Below are 18679 nucleotides of genomic sequence, written 5' to 3' on the forward strand. Positions count from 1 at the left end.
ATTTATCATAACAAGGTGATCATTTTACATAAAAGGAATCTCATACAACAAATCAAGTTGTAAATTAGAGATCAACTACTAGTTCATCCTAACAGGTGCATCAATCAAATCCTCTAAATAACAGTCTTATGCTAAATCTCCTAACCGAGTGCAGATCTCATTGTATTATATAAATCCTTTCACAAGGTGGACCTAACAGTCATTATTGCTCCTAATAGGGAAGATCACCATAAGTGATCATTGTAAGTCATAAAATGCCAACTTTATACTGCAGTCATAAAGCTTGTGGGTATTATCCTCAACCTATTTTTACTTTCTTTTTGGAAGGTTTTTGGGTTACCAAATATTGTGTCAAGTCTTATGAATTTTTTATTGCTTTCAGTCTTTCATGCATGCAATTAGATCAGAATAGCTTATGAAGGATTAATTGGTAAATGGAAGTTAAATTTTTATTCGTTCCTGATTCACCCCCCTCTCAATCACTTGGGCCCACATACATTTCCAACAATTGCAAGTTGTTGACAAACAAGGGATCCTATGTATTATATCTTTCTGTGTCATTGATGTCAAGCATTTGACATATTATTTCATCTTGTTACCATATCCTTAACAAGAACTAAGAAATGAGACTTATTGGGTAACAACTAGAATAATAAATGGAAGCAACTAATGGAAGAAATTTTAAGTGGTGAATTACCTTATAAGACTATAATAGACTAAGACTTATTGAGGAAGTAATCTCTTATCAACGAAGTGGAAAAGTCAAGCTTTAGGTTAAGAAAAGGAGGATTATTCAAGAAGCTTCTACACATAGGGAAATATGTCTTTGTGATCATTGGATCTAGGTTTAGAGTTTGTGACATACAAAAGGAGAAGAGAAAAAAAGAGAGAAGGTATCATGACTGGAAGAAGTGACCAAAGGAAAAATAAGTAGAGGAGAAGGCTGGAGACAAAGCTATTAGAGCATAGAATCAAAAAGTGTGTTGCGATCATAGAAGGATAATTAATGGTATTTTGTTGTATTGAAGAGATTTAAGGGATTTGATATAGCAAGATAGTGCAAGTTACATATCATTTTTATTTTTGTTACCTTCTTATCATTCTAATAGTTTAAATCCCTTGAAAGGGTAACCTTAATTGATTTATTGTAAAACCTCTAATAAGGTAGCATTCTTAGATTATAGTATTGAAATCCTTTAGCAAGGTTACTCTTATTAGAGTAAAGATCCTAATAGATCTAGAGGAAAATCTTGTAACAAGGTACACTTAATAGTGTCTTGTAACTCTTAATTGGGAAAGCTCCTACTAAAGTGCATTCTAGAAGAGCACAACATTTGTGAGCACTGTTCTCACACCATGATCCTAATAGATCTAGAGGAAAATCTTGTAACAAGGTACACTTAATAGTGTCTTGTAACTCTTAATTGGGAAAGCTCCTACTAAAGTGCATTCTAGAAGAGCACAACATTTGTGAGCACTGTTCTCACACCATGGTTTTCACCCAGATTAGGTTTCCATGAGATAAATATTGGTGTTACTATTGTATGGATGCTTTGACTATTTTATGTGATTGATGGTATAGTTAACCGATAACAACATTATAAGAAAAATTGAATCTTATCAGTAGATAGTCTAAAAGTTAGTGAAAAGTTTGTTAGTTTAGTGATTACTGATTCATTCCCCCTCTTAGCAAGTAATCCTATACCTACAAAACACACCCAACTACACACTTGGTAATCTAAAAATGTAGACAAGGTCAAAACTTAGTCAAAATCACCCATATAAGTCAAAATTTGGTCAAAATTGTAAAATAGGTTAAAAAAAAGGTTAAACATGGATCAAACTTGGTCAAACTTTGGTCAAACTTGGTCATCACCAACAGAGAGAAATAAAAAGTTGATGTAAATTGCATGGTAAATGTAGGAGGAGATACCGCCCTTACAGAGGAGAGGACATATGCCACAAGTATAGAGTAATGACATAGGATGACTATGTAGGAGCAGGAGTGACTTGCCAACTTGGGATTACATTACATCACATTCATGTCTTAGATTAGGGAAAACAGGGGATTGATTATTGCATTGACAAAACATTAACATTTTAGAGATAAGTTCTTTTTACTATGGGAGAGGCCATAGTGATCTTACAGGATGTTCGATGCATCCTATATATCCCTATACATGGAGTTGGAGAAGAGTACAATCTGACAATAGGAAGAACAAAATTGTACATAGATTATTTGATAACAATAATGAGGAGTTGGAGATCAAGGAGTATGAGATCTAGTAGGAGTCATTTGTTTCTCTACATAACATACTTATTGATGTATTATGTTGGGTGATCATATGACTACTAGTTCCATATAGTAGAGGATACAAATTTCCTATCGAATAAGGTGGAGTGTTGGAGATGATGGTCATGTATGGGATAGTATTTTCATGGGGTTTGCACACATTAGCTATGAAATATTATCATTTTCACCATAGAACTTATAGAGGAGGTTTATCAGTCAGTACATGGGTCACATTGCTATAGGCGTGAGCCTATGAGCACATTGTAACGCCCTGCCAAGGGATCCAAAAGAATTAACCTAAAGTTTTACAAAGTTTGCTAAACTTTTTTTTTTAGTAAGAAAGTATAACATGCACATCAAACACAATAGTAGAGGAAGCAATAACATACATTCAACTAAAAGCATACATAACAGGTTACATTCCTTAAGGATCCCAAGACGTTGAGTCACATTTAAATTTAATTAATTCTAAGTCTAACAACTACCATATCCACATGAAAGAATAATTAGAAAGTCCAAAGTCCATTTAATATACACTTGTTCTGAATGCCTCTTGGCAAATTAATTTGGAATGCTCATTCATCCATTGTACATGTCACAGGGTATGAAAGGCTTAAAAGAATATACATATGTAAGAATAGAAATACATCATCCTCTTTGGATCCATGATGAAAATGCAATACAGTAAAATAAATAAAATCATCCATCATACATGATACATCCATACATCAAAAGATATAACATCCATCATAAAATATAACCATCCATCATAATGATCCATGAACAAAATGAAAGTAAATGCCAACAAAGAATGCTCCAGCCATGGTGACTACGAACGGATCTCAATGGTAAGAGTGAAAAAGTACTACCACCCGACTATGTGGAACCTAAATGGTCCACTCCCACCATGCTGAGGAGATAGTCTCAAGTCCCAAACAAGATATCAAAACATGAAACACAAATACTCTCTAAGTCCAAGAAATCCTAAAAGTATACTAACTCAAAGGTTCTAACAAATAGATTGACATCTAGACCTAGAGGTACACAAAAACATGTAGGAAACCTACTATGCAAGTGGGAAAGTGTCATCACACAAATCACATTGGAAGTTACCCAAGCAATCCCTTAGGAATCACGGGTCTCTAGTGATCCTGCGGCCACTAGTATCCTCTTGTATTGATGAGGCATACTATGGAATGCAAGGTCGTAACCAAGCATTCTCTCAACTCCCATCCTAGTTTGTACTAGCACTCAAGGCATAGGTGAGAACATATAATTAATCTTATTAGGTTCATTTAAGTCAGTATTTAGTGTAATGTTATCACTTATTAAAAACAACTTACAATGAGTCATCCGCAGAGCCACTTAGGGTCTCATGTCCCCCATTGCAAGCCACTTCTCAACACTACACATAGGTAACCTACCCTAGGCTCATGAAATCACAAATCACAAAATCACCTCAGCCCTATACAAGCGACTGGAAAGCATTAAAAGATAAGCCACAATAATCACATCAGTTCTCCATAAGCAACTGAAAAACATCAAATGATCACAACAGTTCTCTATCAACAACTGAAGACATCCATGATAAATCACAATATCCATCGGTTCTCAACAAGCAACTAGAAAAATATCTCAAAATGATTCATAATATTGATCGAAGACTCCAAAATGGTCAAGTCAAAACATGATGTCATCAAGAACAAATCACTTAAAACACCTTAGTCCTCTCAAAGCGACTGGAAAGAAAATCAAATATAATTGATCGATGACTCAAAATGGTTGAATTAGGTATCTCATAAACATACACCTCAGCTTCACACAAGGAAACTGGATGTTAGGTGATGTGACGCGCTCCCCTGCCCATAGGTGGTTAATTATGTGGTGTTCCATGTTCACTAACAGTCATGGCTTTTGGTGCAACGACAAATGGGCCCTACAATTGGTATCAGAGCCTGGTTTTGGCTTGGTCATGGGTTCAAATCTCCCCGGTGCCTTCCCGACCCACGTAAGCACCTGGTATGTGCGTCGAGGGGGAGATTGTTGGGTGATGCGACGCGCTCCCCTGCCCACAGGTGGTTAATTATGTGGTGTTCCATGTTCACTAACAGTCATGGCTTTTGGTGTAATGGCAAATGGGCCCTACACTGGAAACAATAACAATCAATAATCCATACACATCATAGAGCATGTCAACACATCACCATGGTTGGGTTTAGAAAGATTGAGAACAAATCATCATAAAATCACAATTGCATAACCCTCGAGCCTTTGGTAACAACCTAAATTGGTCAACATCTAAACAACCCCAAAACTCCCAAAGCATAGACAATACAACAGAACAATACAGTTTCATAGTTTGGGTTTGATTTGAAATACACAATAGGGTTAAAAGTAAAGTTTCAATTTGTGTTTCAATATATGTTTCAAGTGTATAGGATTCTCAGTATTACCCTTATAATTTAACCCGATAATTTATTTGCACGATTATCCCAATTCGATTTTAAATCAATTAAGTTCATCTTTATTAAAACCAATCTTAATAATAATAGCTAAATAAATTTAAAAATATCACTAATAATTTTCATCATTAATTGAACTTAATTAATATTAAATTTAATTAATAAATATTCAAAAATACCACCTTTTTATTCACTAATTATCATTTTTTTTATAGATTAATAAAATTTTAAAGAAAATTATTAATAAATAATAATTTAAATCGATAAATAATAATTAAAAGTATTAATAACTCATTAATAAATGATTTTATAAACTAATAAACATTTATAAATCTTATTAAAAATCTTAATAATAACTAATGACATAAATTAATTACAAATTTTAATTAATTTTTTTTTTAAAACAAATAATATATACTCACATGACAAAGTGAGCCCACACAATTTAATTATCGTAGCACCTATTGCGGCCGCCTGCTGACGCAGACCTATGACAACACTTCTGTCGCAGTGGCTGCTGACACTTGTGCCATAGAGGGGTGGGGGTACGAGATTATTCCCTCCCCGCGCCACGTTATAATTATAAATATTTTTTCTTTTTTAAATTCTTTTCAAAAAAAAATCTCCTTTGTTATATATATAGTCTCTTTTAAAATTTGTTTCTTAATAAATTAGTTTTTATAAAATTATATATAAATATATAAATTATAATAAAAACAAACTCCCTTTCTTATATATATAAATTTTATTATTATCATTTTTTTTAAATAAACATTTACAAATATAATCTGATAGGGAAAGTTTTATTAACCATTTGAATTTTCCAACTTAGAATTTTCTTTTTCCAACTTCAAACCCTACCCAGATTAAATTTCTCAGTACCATTTTAATTCAACCCAAAATCTGATTTAATTGAAATTTTCTTTTCTTTTAATTTTAGCGTACATATGAGAGATGAGATACAATACGGCTATCATAAGATTCAGACAAGAGAATGAAAGAATCATACAACAAAATACAGAGAATTCGATCTCAACAATCACGAAGAAGACATGATTATCTAAATAACATAATTTTAACTGGGTGCATAAAACTCAAGAACCTACCTGGTTCTGATGCTAAATCATGACGCCCAAAAGAATTACGAGAGAATTCACTTCTATCCAAGAACTTCTCTCTAACAGTTTTCCCAAAATTCTCCTTCTGAAATTCGCTTCCAAATTTCGCATCCAAAATTTGTCTCCAAAATTCGTCTCTAAAATTTGTCTCTAAAATTCCTCCTTCAAATTCGTGTCCCAAAAATTCATGTTTTCAAAAATGAACCCTCAAGTGATAATAAGGAGTTCTTTCCCCAAATTGGGGCACTAATTGTGCAATCACCCAAGAGGACTCCTTGCCCACCAGAGTTAACTCTAAAATTAACCTTTATTAATCTTTCTTTTATATTTTCATGCACGTTAAGTGAATTATTAAATTACTTTATTTAATTTTTACTTGACTTCTATTTTTAATTACTTTTAATCCCATACACACTATACATTATTATATTCACTTATTTTATCTTTTAATTAATTTATTTTTATTTAATCTTATGCATGCATCATGCGATCTAGAATCCTTTTAATAATTTAATATCTTTTCCACTTTTAATTTATTTTGGAACGTTTAATTTGATAAAATATTTATTAACTTAAATAACAATAATATTTAGCATTTATTTAAAAATGAACTCTAAATATATTATTATTAAATTAAATAAATATTATCACGTTCTAAATTTATCCTTACAACTTTAATCTCCAAATTTAATTCTCTTTATTTAATTAATTTCTCAATCAATTAAATATAATTAAACATTAAAATCTCATAATAATTTTTCATTAAATTAAATCATTAATTTAATGTCTTTAATTAGACTTAATTAATAGAAAATCATTAATGACTCATAAACAACATATGAAAACCCATCATAGAAGAACACATACAAAATCAAACAAAAGGGTTATAATTACGAACTAACGTCATTCAATGCATTCAGAGGGTACTTGACTCAGATACTTGTCCTAATTTTTAATTAGGACAATGGCTTAAAGGTTTAGGATTTGGACTTGAGAAATTATCTCCCCTCTCTTACCATTGAGATAATGCGATAGGGTACGCTCATCCTGGCAATTCAGGGAAGTTGATACTCGGTACCTACAACCTACATAAAATCCATGTATGTACAAACACAATATATACTAAGCTAAATAGGCAATGGCGGGAAGTGGTGCATCGTGTAGATCCCGACTAGCAGGTGACTACGACTCCCTTCCTTAACCACATCAGAAACCCCATACATAAAGAAAACAAACACATGCACCATACACATGCAGTATGGGGTAAGTATCCATAAGAAAATACATGTGATAATAAACCATCTAACTAATTATCATTGATAACTGAAAACACTGAATAATCATCATACATACATGAAATATAGAGTACCAAGTAATCTCATCATATCATAAACTGAGTGTAAAACAATATTTGATAATCTCCAAAATAATAGTACTAATCATCAAACATAAAACTGGCCTAAAAGAGTTTGGCAATGATAGCAAAAATGTAACTTAGGGGTAGGCACTACATAATAAGGTGGAGTGTTGGAGATGATGGTCATGTATGTGATAGTATTTTCATGGGGTTTGCACACATTAGCTATGAAATATTATCATTTGCATCATATAACTTATAGAGGAGGTTTATCGATCAGTACATGGGTTACATTGCAATAGGTGTGGGCCTATGAGCACATAGTAGTATTCAAACCAATTGTAGATAGAGTATTGATTGAGGATATACCACACAAATATTTCTATGGTGGAGCAATGACATAGGGAATAATGGGATACACATTAAGAGACTTTATATGGAGACCTTGCAGAGTTTTCCCATGATGGGATGATGACAATGACCACCTAGCATATTAATTACATACATGATAGGTATCTGATTGGGTATACGATCATATGATACTTTGTTTTTTAAACTACCAAAGTAAGTGCATGGGAAATTTGGGGAGAGAGAAGATATTTTGAGAGGGATGACGCTATTTGCACATTCTAGAGATGATGTCATGTAGACACTTCTCAAATCACATGTGGCCTAAGGGTCATGCCATGATATAGGAGTGTGTACCTCAACATGCACATAGTTTTGGATGAATCCACTCTAAGTGGTGATAGTTGTTATTTTAATCCACCTTTAGTGCAAAATCATGATTTGGAAGTGGTTCCTTATGATGGAAAACTAGACACCAATTTTGTGTTGGATTGGATCTCTGGTATGGAGATGTCATTTGAGTTTGAAAACACTCTTGATAATAGGAAAGTGAAGATTTCAGTCACTAGATTTAAAGTTCATGCCTCACTATGGTGGGAGCATTTACAAATTGATAGATAGAGAAGAGGAAAAAAAGATCAGAACTTGGTTGTAAATGGTGAACAAAGTGAAGAAGAAGTTCCTTCTTGCTAATTACCAAGTTAGCTTGTTAAGAAAGATGTAGATTTTGAGACAAAAGGATGTGATTGTGAAAGAGTACATTGAAGAATTCTATAGATTGGTTATCATATCTAGACATGTAGATAACGAGGTTGAGAAAGTTGCAAGGCACCTGAATGGATTGAGATCTAGAATTCAAGATGAGATAAGTTTTGTAAAATGGGAAAATGTGGAAGAAACCTATCAATATGCCTTGAAATATGGGGATATATTAACAAAGAAGCATGAACAAAGACAAAGAGGTAGAGGTGGTAGGTTCCAAAGAGGTAGAGGTAGATCTTATGGAGAAGGTGGCAGATCTAACAATTATGCACAAGGTAAGGGCAAATCTAGGTGAAAAACTGATAAGAAGGGAAAGACCAAGTAGAAAGGTGGTGATTTTTATTGAGGAGGTACTATTTCTTACCGAGGAAGAGGTAATTCCTATTCTAGAGGAGGTTTTTGTTGTAATTATTTCAAATGTGGCAAAGAAGGGCATAAATTCTTTGAGTGTAGGTACTCTAGTGAAAATGAACAAGGTAATAGAAATGATGTTATTCAATGAGATTATGAGGGTTCACCTTGTGTACCTGAGGTTGGAGAAAACCTAATGGTGAGGAGTGTTAGCATGAATGTTGATGATACTACTTTTGGGGGAGTATCCTAAGCATTGGAGAGTATTGATATGTTATATTCATGATTGTGTTTGTCATTATTGTCAACATAGCATGGTTTCTGTAAAGACTGATTGAGTAGCAGATATAGATCCTAGTCGTACGGATAATGGTTTGATTGTCTGGTGATGCACAGTCATGGATATATTATATATAGTGTAGTAATGATGTGGTCAAGAGTTTAGAGTCTAAGTTGAAGACGTATGGAAGATGTACTTGATTTAAATAAAGTAGTTTAGAGATAGAGTATTGGGAAAGTAGTTCTTGATGATTGTTTGCTATCTTTTATCTAAGATGTAATGAGAAGATGTCTAGTCAAGTAATGATACTGGATAGTTTATTGGTGACATCAGTGAGTGTGCAAGCCCTAGTATCACACTTGTGAAGTTTTCTATGGACCGTGAGACAATAGTGCTATTGTAATTGTAATTAATTAATTATCTTATTATAATTAATTGGCAAAGCCTCAAGGCTTACTCAAGGAATTATTTTGAAGATATGGTATAAAGGAAAGATGTTTTCCTTGTTTGTATTGCATCAATTGAAGTGCGAAGTGCGAAATGGAGCAGAGTATTTGGTAAATGTGTGGAAGCGATCCAAGAGATTATTGGATGCGAGTTTTGTGATCTAGGTACAAGATCAGAAGGAGCAGAGGTCTGGTTGACAAGACAAAAGAAGAGGATGAAAGTACATTTCATTTCTATTATTCTACAAGGAATAATACATAGATCATTTAGATAGTGGGTTCATTGGTGTTTGCCCTTGAAGTTGTTTGGGAAGTGGGTCCAACTATCTTCCACAACTCCTAATAGGGTTGGAATCTCCTAACATGGATTCAAAGTCTCTTAAAAGGAACTCATGTGTACTAAATGTATTCATAGAATCCTAACAAGGTCCATCCTTTAACAAGGAATATTTATATTAGTACATCATCTTGTGGGTACCATCCCCACCAGGGTTTCCCTAGTTAACATATCTGGGTGTTAATGTGTATGAGTATCTTGTTGTGGTTTTTTATTATATTGCTCATATGGTTAAAGTTTAATAAGGTTGATAATTGTGATATTAGTTGGATAACTAATTACACCCCCCCCAAGTTATATTGGTGGACTATATATTCTAACAAGGAGAACTTTGTGCAATAAGATAGCTGATGATAAACCTATCCCGAGGAGAAGTCTTTTCAAGGCCAGATGCAAGATGGCTAGAAAAGGTTGCAAAGTAATTGTTGATAGTAGCAGTTCAATAAATTTTCCATTAGACGAGTTGGTTACAAAATTGCACTTGCATATATTGTTGGTAAGTGAGCAATGTGTTGTGAAATTCAAAATTGCAAACTATTTTGATGAATATATGTGTGATATTATGCCTGTTGATTATTGCCATATTTTGTTGGGTAGACCTTGGTATTATGACAAACATGTTGTGCATGATGGTAGATTAAATCAATATACTCTTTGGGTAAATGGGCAAAAGAAAATATTGTTTCCTTCGATCAAAGCTCCTGGTAAAGTGAATTGTACTACTATTATAGTTTGCATGGTTAATGGAAAACAATTTGAGAAGGAGATGAACAAGAACCAAATCTCTTTTTCTATAATTCCTAGATGATCGATTTGTGGTAGTAATGGCTGAGTGATAGAAAACAATGATGGATGAGAAACAAAAGATAGTAGAGGTTGAGTTCCAACAAAAATTAAAAGGTTGTTGAATGAGTACAACGAGATTGTTGTTGAAGACACACCTGATGGTTTACCACCAGTAAGAAGTATAATTCATTGTATGGATCTGATTCCTGGAGCTAGTTTGCGAAATAAAGCACCATATAGATTGACACCTACTTCGAATGAAGAACTTAACAGACAAGTGCAAGAGCTATTGTAGAAAGGTTTGATCAGAGAAACTTTGAGTCCATGTGTTGTACCTACTGTATTGGCACCTAAGAAGAATGGAGAATGAAGAATGTGTAGTTGTAGAGCTATAAACAAGATCACATTGAAATATAGGTTTTCTATGTCGAGGATAAATGACATAATGGATTGTTTGAGTTGAGCAAAGCATTTTACCAAGATTGACTTGAAGAGTGGTTATCATCATATTAGAATTAGAGAAGGTGATGAATGGAAGACTGCTTTCAAGACAAAAGATTGTTTGTATGAATGGTTGGTAATGCCTTTTGGCTTGACTAATGCACCAAGTACTTTCATGGGCTTGATGAATAAGGCCCTAAATAGATTCTTGGGTAAGTTTGTGATTATTTATTTGGACAATATTTTGATATTTAGTAAGACCAAGGAAGAACATCTTGAGCATGTTAGGCAAGTATTACAGAGATTGCAAGAGGAAAAATTGTTGATTAACTTGAAGAAGTGTTCCTTTATGAAAGAGGAGATTGTGTATTTGGGATTTGTGATTTCAGCTGATGGTTTGAGAATGGATCTTGAGAAGGTTAAAGCAATTTTAGAATGGCCTACACCTGAGAATGTGGGTGAGGTAAGATCATTTCATGGTTTGGCTAGTTTTTATAGGAAGTTTATAAAAAACTTCAGTTATGTTTGTAATGCTATGAATGAGACTATGAGAGGACATAAAAAGGATTTCAAATGGACACATGAGGCTGATAAGAGTTTTTAAATTTTGAAATGAAAGGTTATTGAGTTACTTGAATTGGCTTTGCCTGAATTTCAATAAGGGTTTTTCAAGTTGAGTGTGATACAAGTGGTACTATATAGGAGCTATGTTGATTCAAGAAGGTAAACTTGATGCTTTCTTTGGTGAAAAATTGAATGAAACTAAAAGGAAATATTGTGTATATGGTCAAGAGTTCTATGATATTGTTCAAGCCTTGAAGAAGTGGAGACAATATTTGATTCCTAAGGATTTTGTGTTTTATATTAATCATAAAGCTTTATAGCATTTGCAAAGTCAACATAAGTTGAATCAAAGACATATGAAGTGGGTTGAGTCTTTGCAGAGTTTCATTTGTGATCAAGCATAAGAGTGGAGTCACTAACCGAGTTGCCAATGCATTGAGTAGAAGATGTTCTTTGTTGACTAGAAGACATTATTTGTTGATTGAGATGAAGTTTGAAGTTCTTGGTTTTGATGAAATGAAGGAGTTGAATGATACTGATCCTAATTTTTTTTAGGCATGGAGAGAGTGTAAAGCACCAAATCTATCAAGTTAATTGAGTAAGTATGATGCGTATTTCATTCAAGAAGGTATGTTATTAAAAGGAATTCAATTGTGTATACCAAGAACTTATATGAGAGTTAATTTGATTAAGGAAAAACATTATGGTGGATTGGCTAGACATTTTGAAATTGATAAGACTTTGAGTTTGCCTAAGGATAAGTACTATTGGCCACAAATGTATAATGATGTTCATAAGTTTTTAAGGAGTTGTGGAATTTGTCAAGTTGCAAAAGGAGTAAGTCAGAATATTGGATTATATACACCTATTTCTGTTCCTGAGAAATCTTAGAGTAACATTAGTATGGATTTTGTTATTGGATTAACTAAGATCACAAGAGGGAATGATTCCATATTTGTTGTTGTGGATAGATTTTCTAAGATGACAAATTTCATACCATGTAAGAAGACATCAGATGTTGTGCATGTTGTTGAGATTTTCTTGAAAGAGATTGCTAGATTGCATGGATTACAAAGAAGTATTATTCTAATAGAGATAACAAATTTGTTGCTTATTTTTGGAGGACTTTGTGGAAGAAGATGGATACTAAGTTGAAGTTAAGTTCTACATTCCATCCACAGGTAGATGGATAGATAGAGGTTGTGAATAGAAGCTTGGATAATTTGTTGAGATGTTTAGTTAGAGATAAGCCAAACAATTGTGATATGGTATTGGCACAAGTTGAGTTTGCATATAATAATTTTGTGAATAGGAGTATTGGAAAAACACCTGTTGATATTGTTACTAGAATGCAACCTCGAGGTATATTAGATTTAAGGGATGTTGTTGCTGAAGAGAAGAGAAATGTTGAAGGGAAAGAATTTGTCAATTTTATGAAGTGTTTACATGAGGAGGTGAAGTCAAAGTAATAAGAAGTACAAGGAGAATATTGATAAGTGTAGGAGACATCATATTTTTTAAGTTGCTGATGAGGTGATGGCTCATTTGAAGAAAGGCAGAGTTCTTGTTGGAACATATAGTAAGCTGAAAATGAAGAAGTTTGGACCTTGTAAGATCTTGAAGAAGTATGATAGTGGTAATGATTATGAAGTTGAGTTACCTAATGACATGGATATATCTCCTATATTCAATGTTGTCAATTTACATAAGTACCATGAGTTAGATGATGAAGTTGTTATACCAGATCATTATCCTAAGAATCAAATTGAAGAGGTTGAACATATATTGGATCAAAGAGTTGGTAAAAGCACAAGAGGAAATGATTAATATGAATATTTGGTGAAGTGGAAGAACAAACCAATTAAAGATGCTACATGAATTTCTCAATCTGAGTTGGATTCAACTTAGGTCGTGACACTTCCATTAGTTAGGAGAATTATTTATTTCAACCTTGGTTGTTTGATGTAGGAGTATCCCGTGTTACCTTTCTATCATACTCATCTTAGTTCATTCTTCATGTTAATGTTGAGTTCCAAGGGTTGCCGAGTTGCTGAAAGCTTGATGAATCAATAAAGGGTTGTTATTTCTTCTCTCCTTGGTATTTTTCTCTTTATTGCTTTCTTCTGTCATGTTTACTTAGCGAGGTGATTGGATAGTTAGGTGTGCCCCTAGCTCTAGCTATTCCTAAACTTTCCTAGCCACTTCTTAATTTTGTTGTGGTGTCATCTAATATGCTGCCTTATTTGGAAATGGATCCCCTAGTATGAAGTCAATTTGATGGCTAATTTCTCTCTATGTTGCTTTATTTGGAAAGGGATCCTCTACAAGAATCACAAAATCCTTTTGATTTTTCTTCTCTACTTTAGGTTTTAACACTAGGGAAAATCTTATTCCATCCCCTTCTTTTAAGGTATTCACAAACTCCTTTTCTCCTACTAGTAAAACACTGTGACCAATGGGCTTAACTATTGGAATTATAATAGGAAAGGTAAACTTTAAGAGGGGGGGTGAATTAGTGCTTTAAAGTTTAACCCATAAAAACATTCACCATACATCCATCTCACATATTCAATGAGTAAACTGAAATACCATGTAAAGCATATACAGATAAAGTATATAAACAAGTAAGCATTCATACATATATGACATAATATATGATTACCCAAAAACCCTCCAATGAGAAGGTAAAACTGGGGTGGGGATGACACCCACAAATCTTCACTACTATAGTAATAAAGTGTATCCAATGAAGGTTACAATGTTTGATCATGAAACATGATCCACCTTGTGAAAAGTTTGCCCTGTTAAAAGCTTACAAAGACTGTTAGGTCTCACCCTGTTAAAGGATTTCAACACCCTTTTAGAAGTGTGCCTGGTTAAAGAACTTCAACTAACAATTAAGTAAACACCTTGTTAGAGGATTTCACTACAGCCTGTTAGGACTACTTTGTTAAGAGATTTAATTGATTCACCTATTAGAATGTCTTAGCAATGATCTCGTGGTTAGCACTCTATTGCTTGATGTCAGATCACCTCTATCTTATTGTGTACTTGATCCTTCTTGATCAGATGTCTCTTTGTTGTTCACTATTTCCTTCCTCTATTCTTCTTTAATTGATTCTGTAATGTAATTTACATCATAATACCTTGGTCACCATGAATATCCTATTTGCACATGCAAACTCCCCTTCTCTCTCTGATCATTCATAAAAAGTTTAGGGTTTGTCCTCCTTAAGAAGACCTAGGTGACTTAGGATTAGGTATGAATCAACGGTTGTGATTCATCCATATTTCCACTTAAACCTTCCCTTTACCTAATTGGATGCATGTAATACATAGGGATTCCTACTTAAGATTCATCCTTATCAACAAAAGATTGTAAATCAATCCTTAAGTCAGCCCAAAAATGGTTTACATAGTAGTTTGTGCCAATACAAACAACTATGTCAAAATTATGTTACTCAACATCTGAATTCCTTAGTGTTCGGCACTAACTATGACTTCAATATTGTCACTCAAGAATTGAATGACTTGGCATGCATTGCTTGCTCGACTCCTGAATCACTCAACACATATTGTCTACTTGACACTTGAGTGACTCGACTGTCACTATTTACTCAGCATGCTCTAACTTTCATGTTGTGTTCAACATATGTTACTTGTTCAAAATGAACTAAGTAAATGACTTGAGTGTATATACACTCACTTGTCAAAACCAATCTAAGATTAACCTTATCTTCCTCTTTATCTGCTAAAGACTGGATTTTATAGGTGACACCATCATCTTGAAAAGGTTAGGAATTATTTTCTCCATCATGGAGTGCTTTCTTGTCAAACTACCAAGGTCTATATAAAAGTAGATGACAAGCATCCATGGATAAAACATCACAAAGAACCTTATCCTTATATCAGGCCCTATGTTGAACTCAATCCATGCTTGTTCATCAACTAACACATGCTTTTCTTTATTAATCCAAGTAACCTTATAAGGATTACTATGAGGGATTCTAATTATTTTCAACTTCTTAACTTCTTCCTTAGATATAATGTTATTAGTAGAACCAAAGTCTACAACTACTTTACATAACTTTCTTGCTATTTTGCAATTGATTCTAAATAAGGACCTTCTTTGACTTGCCTCCTCTTTAAAATGTTCTTTGATTAGTATTCTTCTCACCATAAGGTTCTCTCCAACCTTTGAATCCAATTGAACTCCAAGAGATTTTACACTAGTAGCATCTTCTTGAATATTGTTTACTCTCCTATCCCCTCCTTGGGATGTAGAAACCTGCTTAGGACATCTAAAGGCAAGGTGTTCCAACTTATTACAATTATATTATCTCATTGTTGAGAAGTTGGATCCTCTACCTAATCCACCAAAACTTCCTCTTCTATTAGGTCCCCTACTTTTGTAGCTTCCCTTGCTACTGGAGTCCCCACTCTGCTTTGATGGATTAGACTCCCCTTAGAACCTCTGGCCTACATTTCTCCCTCCACAGCTACCTTTGTGACCTTTGTAACTTTTACCTCTGCCTCTATGAATTTTCTCATGCCTTTTCTTGTTATTCCCCTCCACTTTAAGTGCCAACTAATAGCACCTTTGAACAGTAGTAGGACTCAATAGACTAATCTCCTCTTGGATATTCTGTCTTATTATGTTTAGATACCTACAATTTTTTTCCTCTGATACAATAATTGACCTTAGGCATTATTTATGAAACTCCTTAATATAGGCACTCACATTAAGGTCATTTTGTCTCCAATTTTGTCTCTTCTTGTGCAATTGGATTTCATAATCCTCTAGCACATAAGTTCCCCTCACCTTGGAAACCATTCCTTTCCATGTAGCTATTAGATTAAATTGCCTTTTTTTACATCTTTCTGTCTTGACAGACTTCCGTCAAGTTAGGATAGCTCTCCTCAACCTGGACTTGGCCACTTTCACCTTTTGTACTTCACTAATTCCTTCACACTCAAAGTGATTCTCAAGTGATTCAATCCACCCCATCACTAAATTAGGTTCCATCTTCCCACTAAAAAGAGGTGTTCCTTCTAATGTTTTTGCGCCCATGGCTTTGAGGGCCTTGAGGAATGCCTCTTCAGGTAAGATTGGATCAAGCTTTGGAACCTCATCCTCTGTTGCAATTTCTTTGTCTTTTTCTTCTTTCTCAGTCACCTTCGTACTTACCTTTTTAGTCTTTGTCTCTACCTCTCCAATTTAATTTTATAGAAAATCCAAGGTTTCGTTAAGAATCCTATTCTTTTCTTCTTGCTCTAACACTTTCTTGGCAACCTTTGCAGTGGTCAACATGCTGGTTTTACCAATTGATTCTACAACTAATATGTGCTTTAATTGTTGCCCAAATCTTTAGGCTTTGATACCACTATGTTAGGGAGGCTCTAGGAGTTTAATTCTTTTATCTTTACACAAGAACACTACTCAACAATGTGAGGGATTATCCTTCAAGGTTTGGAATCCTCTTGTGAAGTTTTCCATGCTCTACAAACACTTCTCTGATAGCTTCCCAGACAAAACAACTAAAAGTACTCTTTTACCCAAAGTTTGCTTCATGCATTTTTTGAACACCTCCAAAAATGTAGACATGACTCAATCAGGAATGGATTAACTCTAAACATCTCATTTCACACTTGGTTCAACTAAAGTTGGTGGTTTCTTGAACTCAAAGTTCACTAAATGCAAAAATAAGCAAAACAAACCTAGTAGGATTGAACCTTAATTAGGTCTTTGCTTTCAATTTTTGAAGCTTTATTAATTTTTTTTTCCAATTTACCCTTACAAAAATGATCATCTCAAATACTCTTTTAGGAGACTTAAATAATTTTCTAGGTCTTAGGGTCACAATCTTTGTACAATGCCCTAGTCTAGATTTGGGCCTAAAGTTTCTTGTAACAAGTTGGCAAAATGGATTCAATAAAATGTCTTAACTAGACATGTAGTCTCTCTTGACTCCAACCAACATTCTGTAAGCATTTATTTTCTCAACCCAATCGACTCTTGCAAAATATCTTGTTTGTTATTCTGCACACTGTCTACTCACTTAGGGCTTGATTACAAAATTCACCAAAGTGACTTCTTTATAAAATTCTAATTGGATCATAATGTACATAACCTATAATTTCATTTTCTCAATGATGATTAGGTTTCCATGGTGAAATTCCAAGTTAGGGGCACTTTTGCATTCAAACCCTAGAATTGCCAATGACAGGGCAATTATAGTGCAAATTTTATTTGGAAACCTAAAACTGTAAACTAATGAAAGAAATAATTTAGGAAGGAAGAAAACATTGGAAAATAACTAATTACAATGAAAAGAGCCATCATTCAGTCCAAAATAATCAAGTTGCTCGAGTTGCAAAGAGACCGTCGAGGAAAAATGCACAAACTATCACTCATTTAATATTGTAAAAATATGAAAAATGATTTCAAACCTTCCAACAATCAATCTAGGAGCCTTATATATGCTTCCCAATCAATTTCCAATTGAAACAACTCTCCAAATTGATTTTGCATTGAGATCTAACAAGTTGCAAAAAGTTGCATGAGCAACATTTGCAATGCAACTTTTGCAAGTTGTTTGTAATTTTTAGACACCTTGCCAAATTCTACTTCCATTTGGCCTAGAATGGTATCTCATGATCTCTTGACTCTTCCTAACACCTAATTGACCCAATCTACCCTTACCAATTCCATATGAGGGTATATGCATATTTAAACAACCATGATAGGTTTTAGGTTCTAATTGACCTGATTACAACAAAATGTCATCAAAATTGACTCAAACATCCTAATGGGCTATCGACTACTCTTATTACATTCAAGGGTCTTCAAGCCAAAATTTAAGGGTTTCCTTCTTGAACCCTAGGCACTCTTGCACCAATTAGGTGGTTGGATGATACATTAGGTTAGGGGTTAAAACTCAAAATGAATTCAATATATTATTTAATTCCAAGTGAGAGAAAGTGGATTTTTTGGAATTAATTAAAATAAATAAGTGTATTTATTTAAATCAGCAGGAAAGGGTATTTATTTAATTATCTTACTACAAGTTGCCATTTGATAATTAATTGGATGATAGTTAATTAATTAACTAGCGATATGATATAGATATTTAA

The sequence above is a fragment of the Cupressus sempervirens genome, chromosome 3 (assembly GCF_028749045.1).
Source record: "Cupressus sempervirens isolate cs-2001-9-10 chromosome 3, ASM2874904v1, whole genome shotgun sequence".
NCBI classification, from domain to species: domain Eukaryota; kingdom Viridiplantae; phylum Streptophyta; class Pinopsida; order Cupressales; family Cupressaceae; genus Cupressus; species Cupressus sempervirens.